The following is a 15,938-nucleotide window of genomic DNA, read 5'->3' as shown; positions in this document are numbered from 1 at the left end:
CTCTGCGTCTTCCGTGGCCCCAAAGGAAGGCAACTACCATCGATCGCAACTCTCTGAAAATCCTCAGAGGGATCCATACCGGTAAGGTGCGGAAATAATAAAGCAACCGCGGCAGTGCCACCATTTTCAGCAGCGCTACCCTGCCCTGCACCGACAAGGGGAGAGAGGCCCAGAAAGTCATACAGCCCCGCAACCCCCTTATGCAACAGCCTATGTTTCCCTCCAGTAGGTCAGCAACCTCATGATAAACCCGGACCCCCAGGTAGGTGAAACAGGAGCCCTCCCAGATCACATCTATTGTCAGAGGGGGATACGACACGTTCCCCTTCAGCGGGAAAATGCAGGTTTTACTCCAGTTCACCCTAAGGCCCGACAACCTGCCAAACCGGGAGAGCATTTCCGTCGCCCCATCGAGGGCGCCTTCCGTGTCCTCCAAGTAGAGCAGCAGATCATCCGCATACAGCGAGATGTGATGGATTCCCTCGTTGCCCCATACTCCTGGGTACAGTACTCCAGTCCGCGCCTGCGCCGCCAATGGTTCCATCGCCAAAGCGAACAGGAGAGGGGACAGTGAGCAGCCCTGCCTCGTCCCTCTGCGCACCGGATACGCGGGCGAGATTGCCTGTCCCAGTCTGACCCTGGCCGTTGCATCAGCATAGAGGACCCTCGTCCAGCGGCCAAATCCCTCCCCCAGGCCAAACTTCTCCAGGACCTTATCAAGATATAGCCATTCTAGGCTATCAAAGGCTTTCTCTATATCCACTGATAACACTGCGGGTCTATTGTCCAGGGCTTGGGCGGCATCCAGTATACGGAGCAGGCGGCGGATATTGAGGGACGTATTCCTGGTGGGGATGAACCCCGCTTGGTCCTCATGGACCAATGTGGTCATGTGTGGCAGCAATCTAGTCGCCAGAATACGGCTTAAGATCTTGTAATCAACTGTCAGCATGGACAGGGGCCTATATGAAGTCACTTCTGTGGCATCCTTCCCTGGTTTCAACAACGGCACCACTAAGGCTTCCCTCATTGATTGGGGGAGGCGTCCCAAGGTCTGGGCTTCTGAATAAACCACCAAGAGTCTTGGAGCCAAAATATCTATGAACTTCGCATAAAATTCCACCGGTAGGCCGTCCACCCCCGGCGTCTTATTCCTAGCCATCTGTTTAATGGCCACCCGAATTTCCGACAGAGTTATCGGGCCGCTCAAATCCTTCGCAGTCTCATCATTTAATGTCGGGAGCCGAGCAGCCTCCAGGTATTCATCTATCCTAGCTCCATCTCCCCCCAACTGGCTCTCATACAGAGTCGTATAGTAGGATTGGAAGCGATTCAAGACCGCAGACTGGGTATAGACCACTTCCCCTGTCCCCATTTTAATGCTCATGATCGGGTTGCCTCTAGGTTCTGGGTTGGCAAGTTTGGCAAGTAGCGTGCCCACCTTATCCCTCTCCCCGTGCACTTTGGTAAGATACAACTTGTAATCAAAGCATCTCAGTCTTTCCGTTTCCTTTGCTACTACTTCTTTCGCCTCCAGCAGCCTGTCCTGTAATTCCGGTCGCTCTGGCCTGCGCCGCTCCAGGTCCCGTAGCGCACTTTCTGCTTTTTCCAGATCTGCCACTACCGTCGTTCTGACATTCGAAAATCTACCCATACATACTCCTCTCACCACCACCTTCATCGCATCCCATCCCACCGATCTCGCGGTGGTCGTACCCTCATTCACCTCAAAATACTGCTCGATGCCCTGCTGGACCGTGGAGCTAAACACTGGATCCTCTAATGTGTCAGGGCGCAACCTCCATGTCGGTACTGCAGATCTCACCCGCTGCCATCGTACTGTCATCATTAAGGGGTTGTGGTCAGAGATGGTCCTGGCCAGATACTCCGTATGTGTTATCAGTGCTGCCATACTACTGCTACAAAGTATAGAGTCTATTCTAACATGTAATGCATGCAGTGCTGAAAAGAAGGAGTAGTCCCTAACTCCGGGGTGTTGTTCCCTCCACACATCCACTAGGCCCCACCTCTCCTGCCAATCTTTCCTGTGCGCGGCCAACCTCCGTACCGGAGAGTCGGCCAGCGGAGGGTGTGATCTGTCCCGTGCCACATCCGTGACGGAATTAAAGTCTCCGCCCACTATAATGGGGCCCGCCAGGAAGTGCGCCATTAATCTGGAGAGTTTATCAAAGAAACGGGCTTGGTCCACATTAGGGACATAGACACTGCTCAGCACCACCTCCCGGCCATACAGCCTGCCCTCCACTACCACAAATCGGCCCTCAGGGTCCACTAGTTGGTTCGTAACCTGAAATGGAACTCCCGCTCTCACCCATATCAGTACTCCTCTAGCAAATGCCGAATATGTTGTGCCAAACACCTGACCTCGCCATCTCTTTTGCAACGCAGCACATTCCTGCTTGGTCAGGTGGGTCTCCTGCAATAATGCAATCTGGATGCCTCGCCTTACCAAGTAAGCATGCACCCTGCTTCTCCGGGACATCGTACGTAGTCCACGGACGTTCCATGTAAGGCTTTTTAAATCAGGTAACGTTCCCATTGCTGCAATTCCCCCTCCAGGTCAGCAACATCAATTGAACCCCCACATCGCGGCAGCTTTCTCCCCAACGTAAAACATCCCCAAAAACTTTTCCAACCCCGCTCCCCAGAACAGGACCCAATAACAAAGCATCAGTCCCCATCCAAACCAAAAACATCACACTCAGTCCACTATACTGTGGTCGTCACCACAGAAGGCCTTAAGGGCAATGAGGGGAGGTCCGGGCCGACCCGGGGCAAACTGTGTCCCCGCTCTAAGCCCTAGATCCCTTATTACTGTCACAACAGAGTACCTGTCGGTCCGCCAGACACCCCAGATAGTCCGCTCCAGCAGGAGCCGCATTGTAGGCCCACTCAGCCATTGTCACTCGTTGAACAGTCCATCCGCCGTCTGCGGGGTGACCTCCGGTCCCACAACGTTGTCTACCTCAGACAGTTCCTCCCCAGATTTTCTGCTCTCCACTTCCGAGTCCGAGTCTTCCAGTTCTTTCTCCTGCTGCGAACCCGTGATGAACGCCGTTGCCACCAGCGCCCCCTTTCTGTCCTCCGCCATCTCGGCAGCCCGCTGTGCCTGTTTAAGTCTGTTCTTCTTGCGAATGCGCTGGGACTTCCGGACTCGCACCGGCTTCTGTCGTTCCCGTTCGCCTTTTTGTTGGCGATCAGTGCCAGCGCGGTACAACTCCAACCAAGACCACGCCTCGTCGGGGGTCTGGAAGAATTGGGTCGCGCCATCCATGATCACTCGCAGTTTGGCCGGGAAGAGTAGGGAATACTGAATACCCTCATTTCTCAGCTCTTTCTTCACGGCCAGAAACGACGCCCTATTCCTCTGAACCTCTTGCGTATAATCTGGAAAGATCGTGACCGAACTGTTGTCTACCTTGAAGGGGCCCACCGAGCGTGCTCTCTGTATCAGGAAGTCCCGGTCCTTGAAGTGCAAGAGTCTGATCACCATCGGCCGTGGGGGGCGCCCCTGCATGGGCGGGCGAGTCGGGACCCTGTGCGCTCGCTCCAGGGAGAAGAACGGAGATAAGCCCTCCGGGGCCACGACCGTTTTCAACCAAACCTCCATATAGGCCACAGCATCTTCACCCTCAATTTTTTCTGGCAGGCCCACCACCCGTATGTTGTTCCTCCTATTGTGGCTTTCGGAGTCCTCCGCCCGTCTCTCCAGCGTCGCTAGCCTCCCCATGACATCAGACAAGTTGCGTTCCACAGTGACCACCGCCGGTTTCAGTTCTAGGAGCAGTTGTTCATTATCCTTAACTTTGTCGGACAATTTTGCGTGGTCCGCCTTCAGCAGGCCCAATCCTGTGGCCACCTGAGCAATGTCGTGGTGTAGGGATTCTTTGGTTGCCGTGATCGCATCCAATATGCCATCCAGCCGCGCGTTCAGTCGGAGTTCCTGCGCTGACGCTGCCTGCGTTGCTGGGGTCCCCCCGTCTGCGTTCGGCATGGCCAGCGATCCGCCTCCACCGTCCGCACTCCCAGTACTGCCAGTGGCGGCCATCAGGGTATCTGCGTGTATCACCGCTGTGGGGCCCCTGCTTGTCTGGCTATTCCAAAGTACCCGCTGCTGGGCGCTGCCCCTCGAGTCTTCCTTGCACTCCCCAGGCCCAAGCGTCTGCCCAGAATATGGCCGCCCCCTCCAGAGGGCTCGCACCCCGCTCAAGAAGGCACTACCACGCTCAGGGCGAGCTCGTCCCTGGTTCTCCTGGCGAGCCCGCTCCAACAGGGTCCACACCACCCAAGGGCTCCGTCGGCCCGCGCTTCCCCTCCTCACCGGGATCCGACAAGCGCTAAGGCCAATAGTCCACTGCGCCCCCTCAGGCTCTCAATGCATCACAGCCCCCACTGGGCTCGGGTGCGTCCTCCCGGCGGTGCAGTGCAGCGGTCCTCCTTCGCCGCCTTGGTCCTGCTCCCCTGGCCGGCTCCCCACCAATTGCACCAGTCCGTGGCCTCTCTGCGACCCGTCGCGGTCGGCCGGCCAGGTCGTGCGCTCTCCCCCCTCGGCCGCTCCTCACCCTTCGCGGTCCGGGTCCGCCTCTTCAATGCCTCTGTGCTGCGCCGCGATCAGCTCCTCAGCGCCTGGTCAGGGTCCCGAGCACCGCAGATGTCGTGTCCCTGGCGCTATGGCCGCCGGCTCCAGCGGTGGGGGGATGGGCACCCAGTCCACGACTCCGTGTTTGGAGGCCCCCGTTCCGCACTTCCCCCGCGGTCTCTCTTCTCCAGCCAGCCAGGCTGGGCTGTGCCCGCTTGTGACCTCGGACCGCTGCCCGCCCCGCTCCGCAGCCGCGGTCCTCGGCGCCCTGCCTCTCAGGCTCCTCTGCTTGGCACGGTCGCCATCTTGGGCTCTTTGTCTTCAGTCCCGGGGCACCGCAATCCGCTCCTCGCTCTCCCCTCCGTCTACGGCCACCTGTTGACCCATGATCGTCACCCGTGGCGTGTCCGGTGACCAGATCTCGGTTCCTGGGCTTTGTGCTCGCCCAGGAGCGAGGGATTACAGGATTATTAAGGGATCAGGCACGGAGCTGTGGGCTCACGCCGCCATCCGGATCGTCGTCCAAGCCACGCCCCCTTGACCCTCATTATGATGGCGGTCGGTCGGACCACTGGGCTTAATTGCGGCAATCAGGAGACCGCCGAAAAACATGCCGGTGGTCTGACTGCCACATTCCGATGCGACCGCCGGGCTGGCAGTCAGAAACGCATCGAAACCAGGGTGTGGGCATACTACGGCCATGGGAAACAGCTGCAGCACATGCCTCTACCATGCAGCACCTCCTTCAGGTTCGTGGACTGTGTGCCATGCCCCAAATGGGGCATGGCACATGGTGCACGGATGTGTGTGGGGGCACTACATGTGCCCCAGGGCCACTTCTCTGTGGCCCACAACGGACAGGGCCCCTGTTTGGGGCTCCCTATATCCCTTTCTGACAACCTCTTCATGGCGGTATTCCCGCCATGAAAAGGATGTTGGAAAGGGATATCCCAATCCCGATAGTGATGTCGGCCTAGGCGCCACCGACATTGTTGGATGCTAGTACCACCGCCGCCCCATCAGGATCTATGATCCACGCAGATGCAGTGGTCTTTTGTCCGACCGAATAGGGTCCGACCACCAGCATTGTAATGCGGCCGGTCGGAGTGATGGGCTGTCAGCGGTCTGACCGCCACCAAACACCTGTCAGTGTGCAGTACGGCCACCATCATAATGAGGATCTTTGTTCCTTCTTCACAATTTCCAAAAAATTATATAGGTTTGGGTGAAGTTTGACAATTGATTTGCTGAAGGAATTGTGCCATTCCTGAGTGGCATTGTTAGACTTTGCACCTCCCTCTAAGCAGGCTGTGTAACAGTTCCACCATTCAACGGGAAATCTTGGTCTCCTCCTGTGACCCAACCTGTTTAGATTGTCAATCTATGTATCTTCAAAATAATTTAGTAGTGGTTCCAATTTCTCTTCATTTTGAGGAAAATATTGTGATTCAGAAATTGCTGTGCAGTACTCGTCTACATTGTCATGAGGTACAAAGTAAAAGGCAGATAGTTTAAAAAAAAATCTAAATTAAATATACTGTTTGATAAGGAAACCTCAACTAAGGATGATTTTTTAATTTTACACCCATGTGAAAAAGCATCCTTGAATTTGAGTAGTAGGGTATATTTTTGTATTTGTGTTAATCATTGATAATTAAAAGTCAGATATTATTTTTCTAGGACTTTAATTCATTGTTTTGGATTTAATAACTGATAATAATTCAGTGAATGTTGAGGTCTGTTTATAAGGAAGTAAACTATATAGTAATGGGACAGTTGTGTTATTTATGTTAGTGTGAATAGTGTACATTTGGGCAAATGGATGTGGTGTTCATTTAAAAGAACTATCAATCATCTAAATGTTACTATTATCAAGAGTTAAAAGGTTATGGTTTGTGCTAAATATTAATATTCTTTTTTGAGGGTTTTGTTGTCATGCAGGGCAAAGGGTTCTTCAGAGAAAGTGATTGTAAATTCAGGGGGGATGTTGATGTCAGAATAAGCCTGTGGTGTTATTCGTTGGGGATTACCTAACTGTTTTTGTCTTTGCACCATTCTCCTCATATTGGGAATTGTGGGCATACTACTGGCTATGTGCATGGGAATGGTTTCAGATACCTTTCTCAAAATCTTTTGAATATTTTTTCATGTACGGCTATCTCCATTGCAGAGGCAGAGTGTTTATGCTCAGTTGTCCTAACTATGGTGCCTAACAAAGTAACCGCTCTCCCTCTGCACTGGGATGAAAAGTATTCCACACACCTCTACCGACACCAAGAAACCCTGCATTGTAATCAGCTTTTCACCACAACTACCTCACATCACATCACAGCCAGACATGCCATACTCATACATACACACTGAAGAGGCACCCGATTCTCTCATCCTAGTCGGGGGTCTACACGCCCTTCCCACGCAAAGTTCTGAGAGCTCTTCCGGGACTCTAGTCATTCTCAGCCAGGTCTCTATATATAAGGTTGTGTTTTGACCCTTGCTATTCTCTGGTAGCCCGATGATGTGAATATTGTTCGGCATGAATGCCCTTCAGTATCCTCCACCCTGTCCTGTAACACAGAGACCTGATGTTGGAGCCCTTGCACTATGTCAGTCTGCTCCTTCCACCAGGGGGCAAGGTCACATAGCATTGCTGTGTTGGTACTCACTTTGTCTGCAAGCTTCTTGTGGTCTGCTCTTATTAGGGTGACCTCAGAAGTAGGCGACCCTAGTTGTTCCATTACTGGTTAAGATTCTCTGATTTCCTTTAATATTATGTCCCTGTTCTAGAGGAGGGCTCCTAGTGGTGGGCGGTATCATTTCATCTATGGTGCTCCCAGGATGGGTACTCACATCAGTTTGAGGTGTCCCCTCTGTGTCTCTTGCATCAGTTTGCTTTCCCTTGGTCTGTCCCATGGCCGTATAGGTAGTGTCCCGGGGGGGGGGGGGTGGGAATCGGGCCCACACCGTTGTGTGGGGTATATTTTACTTGCTTGCAGGCTCTGGGAGTATTTCTCTGACTTCACTATTTCAGACAGGTCTTGTACTGTGCCTGTTGATTCCGCCTGCGTGAGTCACCCCCCTGAGCCAGCCGGGATTGTAGTGGGTTTGGTGTCTTCGCGATATTGTTCCACAGCTCTTGGGAGAATATGTCGGGGCTTTCACATACCAAAGGGTTAGTGAAGGTCTGCAAGATTTTGTATAGTTCCCTGGTGGAATTGCCAGCTTCGGCTAGCTGTGATGTTAAGCAGGTCTTTCTAGCTTTTTTAATATTTTTATAATAGGTGGACATTGCCTGCAAGTAATGTTCTTTACTAGCACAAGTGTGGGTTTTCCTCCAGAGTTTTTCCAACTTTCTACATCCTTGTTTTTCTAGTTTGACTGAGATAGTGACACTATTCGGGAAATGATCACTACTAATGTCATTACCAGTGATAAAATGTAAGCAGCTCATCCTTCATATGATTAGATATCAAGATAAAATCAATTATAGTATTACATCCCCTGCCGTGGAAGGTTGGGGAGAAGTCAATTGGGGGTTCAGCTAATTCATTCGCGAACCACAATCCTAACGTGAAAATGTTTTCGTTTAGAAAGTTTCCAGCGTTAGAGTGTGTGAAGGGTGTTAGGGGGCTCCCATCCTCATCCACAACACCACAATAAGAATTAATATAATCTTTACATACAGTAATATTGAAGTCACCGCCCCAAATCAATTTAAAAGGTAAGGAGGAACAACCATTCCGGTAGTCATCTAGGACCAAAGTTATCTTATTTAAGACTTTCACAAGGTCAGGTGGTAACAGATTGTTGTAAAAATTTACTAAAAAATAAGTAGGTCCTTTGTTCACTGAGAGTTAATTATCTGATAGTTCTCTTCGGTTGAAATTTCTACAATATTCTTAAGTGTAAGAGTATTGGATACATATACTGATAAGCCTCCCTTAGGTCTACCAAAAATGGAAGGACGTGCGCTAGAATGAAACAATCTGTACCCCTGAAGATGGATAGGAGTAACCGACCAAGTTTCCTGGCAACAAACTATATTATGTTTTCTAATGATTTCTAGCCAGTTCGGTTGGTCGACTTTGGAGCGCAAACCTGCAATGTTCCAAAATAGAATAGAAAAGATCAAACTACCAGATGATAAAGTCTCAGGGGAAAGATATGGTTAATTGGAATGGGTTTCAGTTTCCGCGATTAACTTCTGAGGCAACAAAGAGGGATCTTGTATTGGGTTCCATGGTCCTTCAGTCAAAAGACTAATGTCCTGGGCCTTATCTCGAAGGTCACTGGTGGAAGAAAAACTGTCACAATAATCCTCAGATGAAACAACCTTTTGGAGTGTGGTTGACGTATCTAGGGGACTCATGTTGGAATTATCCTCCGGTGTTGGGATGGGTAATGGTCATTCATTATCATCTAAACCTGACAAAATATTAATTCGATTCTGTGTAGGAATCAGAAATGGTCTTGTTGTCGGTTGATGAATAAAACTGCCTTCTTGGGTAAAGGGAGTAACCATGGTGGGGGATAATAATTATCTAGAGGCTTAATATAGTCATTCTGATAGTGAAAAGTAGATCTATACCGATCGCCCTGATGGAAAGGATGGGACCTAAAGGCTTCCTGATGTTGGTATAAAGGTCTAGGATGAGCTACTCGTGAATCGAATTGAGGCCTAGAGTAATTGTCCTCACGATAGAATAAGGGTCCAAATTCGTCTTCCTGAAAATTGACCAGTGGCCTGGGCTTGGTGGAGTTCAAGACATTTCTAGGGTAAAAGTAGGTCAAAGCACGAGGTATAATTCCATTGCTGCCATTGGGAGGAAACCAATCTAGAATATAACTAACTGCCCTTGTATCTCTAAAATGTATTAAAATAATGTCCCCCGTGATATTCTTTGTGCTTGGACCTATCCAGGGAAGGCGCCTAACGTGTAGAATTTCGCCGTTCACATTAGGAGGAATTGGTCTGTTTTTCTTAAGCCAAAATATGACTTTGTTCTTTAGTTGATTTTGGTTTTCATTTTTACTAACTATACCGTCCTGTAAGACCGGTACTCCAGTGAGCACCACCACAAGCGGAACAGCTTCCGGGGGCAGTTCCACTTTGTGCCTCTTAGGAGCGGATGGCCTTACTGGAGCTTCATGAACGGGATTTTTAGAAAGATTACCCTGTAAATTAGGCTTCCCTACCTCCTGAACCACTTTATCACTATTTTTCTCCTTTGGCCGCAGTATTATGGGGGCGTTAGTTTTGGCGTTATTGGGTTAGTTTGATTCGTAGATTTAGATGCCGTTTGACCAATAGGATTTAGAGGTGGTACAATAGTTGTAGACACTGGTGAGGGCACTGAAACACCCTTAATTCCTTCTTTAATTTCCTTAATTGCCTGTTCTAAAAAACAGTTGTTGGCCTATTATTTGTAGTCTCTCAACCAAGGGCAATATGAGAGACCTAATTAGTTTTTCGATACTACCCATTGAAACAGTGCCAGATGGATCTGATGTTGAAAAGGAAAAATCAGTAGGTAATAGGGGTAGTATAGGTACATCAGGAGTGGAACTTATAGGTTTGACACAATCAGTATGTCTGAGTTTAATTGTCTGTGCTCTACTACCCCCTTTTTTCCTTCTTTTCGGTGGAGGACCTTGTGGTCGTGTTTTTTTTTAAGGATTATTGCGTATTTTAGTAGGCTCTACCATTGGTGACAATAGGGCTACAGAATCTCCAGCCTCTTGCAGCATATTACCTGAAGAGACGGAGAAATGTATTAGCAAATCATTATTTGGATCGGGAGGTGGGGTGATATCTTGAAGAAGTAGGGGGATACTCTCTCCAGACAAATCTTGAGCTCCCTCGCTTTCGCAATGTGTACTAGGAAGCGGGGACAAGGCTAACTGTAGCGGGCCCAAAGAGGAACGTTTATTCTTGATTAGCTCGACTGAGCGGCGTCTCTCAGCCCGTCGTTCAGCGAGGCTAGCGTCCCTGTCTGTTCGTATAGCAGCCCTAATAAAATAGTTGTCTAATGTCCCTTGTTTGTCTCCTCCACCCACCGAAGATGCTGTTATTGGGGCAGGAGAGGACACCATGCCCCCCTAGTTCTAATGAAGCCTAAACAATCATACAAAATTACAATCGTATAGGCACAAACCTAACTGTGGTCACGCGCTCCACAACACCCAATAATTAAGTGTATCATGTAACAATGTAGGTGAGTCAGGCTACTGAAGAACAGGGATCGCGTTCTAGAGGGTGCTTATACCCTGCCGTGAATTTACAAATCTAAGGGGGGTGGCCCGGTCCGGGCTCTAATGGCCTCTGAGGGCCTAAGATGGCCCGCCCTTTGCCCGGGCTTAGCCCCGGGCTCTGACCCGAGCGCGTCCCGCGTGCGCGAGCCCCTTGGCCCTAAAATCAGAGGAGTAGATGGGGGTGGGAAGAGGACCAGCTGCGGCAGATTGATCCACGCACTGCCCGCTGGTCCTCGCAGTCCCGCTGGGTTCCGGCCCGAGTCCCTCCTTAGCCCTCCAGCAATGTCTCTACACTCGAGCGGCCCCCGCAAAGCGGGGGCCGCGAGAAATGGGCTGGCGTCCACGGGGTAGCAAGAAGCAGGCACAACAGGCCGATAAGTCTACCTCCTCCTCGCAGCAAAATAGCGGAATCCAACAAGATAGCAAAACACAGTCCTTAAACCAATCCTGGAGATGGGGGCGGGAAGAGGACCAGCTGCGGCAGATTGATCCACGCACTGTCCGCTGGTCCTCGCAGTCCCGCTGGGGTCCGGCCCGAGTTCCTCCTTAGCCCTCCAGCAATGTCTCTACACTAGAGCGGCTCTCTCGAAGCGGGGGCCGCGAGGAATGGGCTGGCGTCCACGGAGCGTCCACGGGGCAGCAAGAAGCAGGCACAACAGGCCGATAAGTCCACCTCCTCCTCGCAGCAAAATAGCGGCACAATTAATAAAAGCTTTAACACTTCCCTCTAAAGTAGCAGTAATAAAGTGTGCAGCGTCCTTATCGTCCTAGTCCTTATCTCCAGAGGTAATGTTCTGGTAGATTGGGCTGCAAAAGAAGCAGCTATAGCATCCCCAAATTATAGTCAATGTGATCAACACACATTAGGAATGATGACAAGCAGGCAACAGGATGCTGTAGAATCACTGCCCCAATCTACTGTAACACAGTGGCGGAGGCTCCGCTCAGACATAAGAACATCGCCCACTGCTTTTCAGCAGGGTAATAAGAGGAAAAATAAAATGATAATACCTTGACGTTATTACCATTTGTTTTCCCTACTGCAGCAGTTTTGCGGGGCAGGTCAGGGCTGCTCTGCTCACAGAGTGGTGACACTCTGTAGGTGCGTATGAATGTTTGGCCGGCTGTCTTGGGCCGACCAAACAGTCACACGCACTTTGCATGTTCGGCACCCAGGCTGAAATACAAACTGGGTGGAGAACATGCCTAGGCTCCCAGTCCCCATCTGACCACCGAACCACGGTGCTCAGACCAATCACAATGCTGTGATTGGCTTAGGGGAGCCTTGATGCTTCCTGTTTCCGGCTCAACGGGAGGGACAGCGGAGGAGAGACGTGGAGATAAGGTAAAAAATTTTACACTCCCTTCCCCCGCCACCCGATCAATGCCAGCTGCCATTGCCGAAACAGCAAAATTACATTCGAGTGAATTGCAAGAACAAGCATTACCTCACGAAATGGATCTTTGGGAACAGAGAGGCTGCATTAAGTCACCAACAGATCTCATTTACAGGCAAGAGAGTGTAGGCAAGCCAGTAATGCCACAAGCCCTGTTGTACATGGCTTTAGAGCAACTACAACTCCAAGCACACACCACAAAAGAATATCTTCTTGATCCATTACAGGCAGATTGGTTTATTCCAAAACTATTTGAAATGATCATGCACATTGCAGAATGTGCAGTATGTCAACAGTATAGCCCCAAGCTGACCTTAAAGGTGATCAGATCAACAATGCCACGCCCAATAGGTCAATTTAAATATCTGCACTTAGATTTTATTGACATGATACAAACATGTAACAAATACATGTATCTTATATTAAATGTTTGTCCATTCTCATGATGGATTGAGGCAGGGCCCTGTGCACATCTGTGTACATGACGATGCTAAAACAGCAGCCAATTTTCTGGCAATAGGGGTTATACAGGGGTTGGGCATGACCCCAGCAATCCGCTCCGATGAAGGGGCCCTATTCTGTCAACGCAGTATTTCAACACATTTGCATCGCTCTAGCAATGCAACATAAACTGTCATCTGTTTATCACCCCCAAAGTAATGGAATCACAGAGCACCTAAATGGCCTCCTCACAAATAAAATACGCAAACTATGTGGTACACTGCTAAAGAAATGGCTGTACTGCCTACCACTAGCTATGTATGCCCTCAGAAATCAGCCAGGAAGCCATCACAATTTAACATCACATCAAATAATGACAGGATGTGCCATGCCCACCCCTTTACCAAAAGAGCAGCAAAAGACACATGCCCATAAAACAGCTGAGGTTTTAGAAGATTAAATGAATTATTTGTCTGAGCTAGTGAAGTCTGTCAAGTTCTTCTCAAAACAGGTATTGCGAAAGGAAAAGACCAGTCCGATGCCTGTAGGCCAACAGGTTTACATGCAGAATTTCATCCGCAAATAGAAGGTTCCTAAATTCGACAGCCCTTTCTCAGTAACAATGAGTACCCCACTGCAGTGAAAGTGGATGGCAGGAAACAATGGGTCCAAATAAAAGACATGCAACTGGACCCCACCTTGCCTCAGACACTTCCACAGACGGAAGGGGAACAAGAGGGGGAAAGAGAGTACCAATGTCCCACTTCAAAGCGCGAGTGCAGTATTTTGTCAACTCTACTGGTGTACAGTTATGTATTGCTGTTTTGTTTTTCTTTTATGTCTTCTGGTGCTGGTGGCTACATTTGCAGGTAGCGACATTGCAGTGGTATTTTACCTGATGTATGGGACTACGTAACAACATTACACGCTTGCAGAGAGCAGTAGCCAAACAGAAAAATATATCCCATAGTATTCATGCTGCCTTGTAGATAATATGGCCCCCAGCGCCGAGATACCCCTTCGGGGTGATTCGTGCGCTATACAAGTACTGGATTTATATTTTGTTTTTTTAGCAGCAAATGACGGAGATAGGTACGCAGTTCTAAAACTTCTTGCTTTGTTTGTTCTTTGATTCCACATGCCACCGACTCTGATAGGTTGCACTCGTCCAAAGAGGTACCTCCAAATATTACCATGTGTCTGTTACACCTTTTTCTTTGCAGAATTCGAGTGCAGATGCAACCAATGCAGGCTAAGCAGGGAACATTCCTTGTAAATACCACTCAATATGAAAAACAGTTAGCAGAGCTAACAGACCGCAAAGAGCTATTAGTGAAGCAAGATGCAATGACCAGGACGTGGATAATGAGGTACAAGGATGAAACTTGGTGAGCTAAAATATTGCAGTAGGGATTTTTAGGGGTACCCTGTCTGATGCTTTTCCGCAAGAATGACTCCGCCACACCCCTGCCTCACAATTGCCAGAAAAGGCCATATTTCTGAGTAAATGGATCAGTATAAGTTCATGGTCACTGGCTCCATGGTACTACATTTGGGTGCAGGGCCCCATCACTGTGGAAACTCAACCAGACTGTCAATATCACACAACAGAAGTGTCAGGCAGTGTGGGATGAGAACATATCTAGACTAACTTGGGTAGAAACAACTACAACTCTTTGATCAGGTAGAAAACCCATTCTCTTCTCTTTGTTTTCAGGGAAAAAGGAACAGTCCCTTTAGGGAACAAAATCAATTGCAATGTTACAAGATATAATGCTGATATGCAATGGGGCACCTCCAGCCTAATGGAGTTTTACTGGAACTGTCGTGAGTGGATGTATATGCAACTTCCTTCACGTTAGTGAGCACTCTGTTCTTTGGTCACTATGCATACTACCTCCCTGGTGATTCCAGGAGTGGACATCTCTCAAATATATGACCATCCCATGAGCCGCCCAATAACCTCGCTACACCATCATTGGAGGAAGAGAGCTGCAGAGTACATTGGTACTACAGCCTGGGAAGACATCCCACAAAAGCACAGGCTGTTCAATGATGCACAAATCTTCTTCAGCAGCATCCTTCCGTTCGTTTAAGGTACAGCAACTGCACGTTGACTCCAAATTACCCATTGGGAGTTGATGAAAGCCTTCAACACCACTGAGGATGGATTCAACGCGATAAAAGAAGAGTTGCGAGCCATGAAAGTAATGATTATGTACCATAGATATGTACTAGAATTGACAGCGATGGAAGGGCCAAGATTCAAACTGCCTGCTGCGCATATATTCCAGCCAATGATGCTGATAATGGAACACTAACAGAGGCCCTACAAAATATGCCTACCTTGCAAATGAAGATGGTGGACGAGGGGGGTGCCCCAATAAATAGTTTTTAGGGTGATTCACTTGGGTATCATCTTGGATGGCAGTAATAAGAAAGGCTTTGTTGCCTGTTCTTATAATATTGCTAATGATGTTCTGTGCCTTCCAAATAGTGATAGGATGTTGTAAAAGGGGTATTCAGAAGTTGGGAGGGATGTTCACAGCTTGATTGGTCCATGCAGGATGTTGAGGAAAATGTATACACATTAATAACTCCAAGCAAAAGGGAAGGCGAGGAAATTATTGAAAATTCAACTAAAGGGGGGAATGTTATAATGAATGTAGAAAATGAAGAAGGCCCACTCAAGTCATTGCAAACAACTGTACGTGTTAAAGGAAAAATACAGGCCTAAGCTGTATACAGTAGCAGAATAGAAAGCACAATTGGAGTCAGGACCTGTGGGTAGGGAAGTAGACACAAGCTTTAGTAGAATAGAGAAATATAATTAGACACAGCAGAAATGGGAAGTCAGAGACCCGTATTGCAAGAAAATATCTTTGTGAAAATATGTTGATAAAGCAGAAGAGAGGCACAGGACAAGTGGAACGGTAGGCCTTGCAGAGCATTAGACATGTAGGGAGTAGAGCATTGCTAGGCTTCAAAGGGAAACAGCATTTACAACACAGTCCAAACTATGGTGTACCTTTCCAATTAAGGGGAAAATTACGATGTTGTTAGGTTCAGAACCCCTGTTTACTGCCGAATCGTACAGTTTTCCCAATGACCGATTACGATGCCCGGAAACTTTTGAGCAGATCGAATCGGTTCCGAAAGGCACCCGGACTGCCGGAGTCTTTCAGATCCGATTCGTACAGCTCTATGGGCACGGTTTTCATATGAGTGGTTACGATGACCACTTCCGTCAG

The 15,938-nt window shown here is 49.0% G+C and overlaps 1 protein-coding gene and 1 pseudogene across 11 annotated transcripts in view; one reads left to right on the top strand and one right to left on the bottom strand.

Annotated features, from left to right (window-relative positions):
* LOC144763708 (uncharacterized) overlaps positions 1-15,938 on the bottom strand; it is a 2,434,724-nt gene that overhangs the window by 102,406 nt on the left and 2,316,380 nt on the right. The gene's annotated exons all lie outside the window — the stretch shown is intronic.
* Positions 14,634-15,504, top strand: LOC144761868 (uncharacterized; annotated as a pseudogene).

Source organism: Lissotriton helveticus, chromosome 6 (assembly GCF_964261635.1).
Source record: "Lissotriton helveticus chromosome 6, aLisHel1.1, whole genome shotgun sequence".
NCBI lineage: Eukaryota > Metazoa > Chordata > Amphibia > Caudata > Salamandridae > Lissotriton > Lissotriton helveticus.
The sequence above is the reverse complement of the archived record's forward strand: the minus strand, read 5'-3'. Positions and strand labels throughout refer to the sequence as shown.